General features: G+C 38.0%; 1 non-coding gene across 1 annotated transcript; it reads right to left on the reverse strand.

Annotated features, from left to right (window-relative positions):
- Positions 1-974: 974 nt before the first annotated feature.
- On the reverse strand, positions 975-1,081 carry LOC141675506 (small nucleolar RNA R71). Its single transcript, XR_012556155.1, has one exon. It is a non-coding gene; the product is annotated as a small nucleolar RNA R71 (small nucleolar RNA).
- Positions 1,082-1,086: the final 5 nt, after the last annotated feature.

A 1,086-nucleotide genomic window follows, 5' to 3' on the forward strand; every position in this document is an offset into this window, starting at 1 on the left:
TAAGGTTAAGAACAATAAGCCTATTGAATGAAGTACTTAATGAAGTTAGAATCCCATGTTTGTCATATATATTAATTCAATCAATCTTATTCCCTTAGTTATAATTGTTAGTTAATTCTTAGTTATAAACAATCTCAGTTTGTTATCATCTTAGCATTGAATAATTACCATACATTGTTGCTTAAGTGCATAAATTAATTAGTTAATCAAAGTCAGTCTCTGTGGGAATGAACTAGAAAAGATTCTATATTACTTGCGAACGAGTATACTTGCGTGAAATTTTAGCGCGTGTTTAGCGACTAACAAATTTTTGGCGCCGCTGCCGGGGACTACAGTGTTAATTTTTAGTTTATGTATTTTCCATCAGTGGTCGTTAAAGTTCATTGACTCGGACATTGTTACTTATTTGTTTCCTTGTCTTATTTCAGGTACTCTAGCGAGGGTGTATGCATAAGCGTTCGCGTACTCGTAAGAGAATACTGGATAAAACCGAAGAAGAAGTTGTGGTGGTTCGAAAGGAAGTTTTTGAAGAAGAAAAGAAGGTAGAAGAAGAAGAGAAAGTCGAGGAACCAGTTTTAGTAGAGATGGGTGATCAAGCAGAAAATCCTAAGGCTTTGATAGACTATTCTCAGCCTAAGATCAATGACATTCAGTCAAGCATCATCAGGCCAGCCATCAGGGCTAACACTTTTGAGATCAAGTTAAGCATGATTCAGATGATACATAACTCAGTTCAATTTGGAGGTTCTCCTACTGAAGACCCCAATATGCATATCAGGGATTTTATCGAGATCTGCGACACATTCAAGTTCAATGATATGATTGAAGATGCTATCAAGCTGCAACTCTTCCCATTCTCTCCGAGGGACAAAGCTAAGTGCTGGTTACATTCTTTACCAGCAGGGTCTATCACCACTTGGGAAGATCTTGCTCAAAAATTTCTCACTAAATTCTTCCCTATGGCGAATACTGCTGAAATCAGGAATGCTCTTACTCAGTTTGCTCAGCAAACTGGATAATCTCTGTGTGAGGCATGGGATCGATATAAGGAGATGCTAAGGAAGTGCCCACATCATGGCATGCCTG

The sequence above is a fragment of the Apium graveolens genome, chromosome 7 (genome assembly GCF_009905375.1).
Source record: "Apium graveolens cultivar Ventura chromosome 7, ASM990537v1, whole genome shotgun sequence".
NCBI classification, from domain to species: domain Eukaryota; kingdom Viridiplantae; phylum Streptophyta; class Magnoliopsida; order Apiales; family Apiaceae; genus Apium; species Apium graveolens.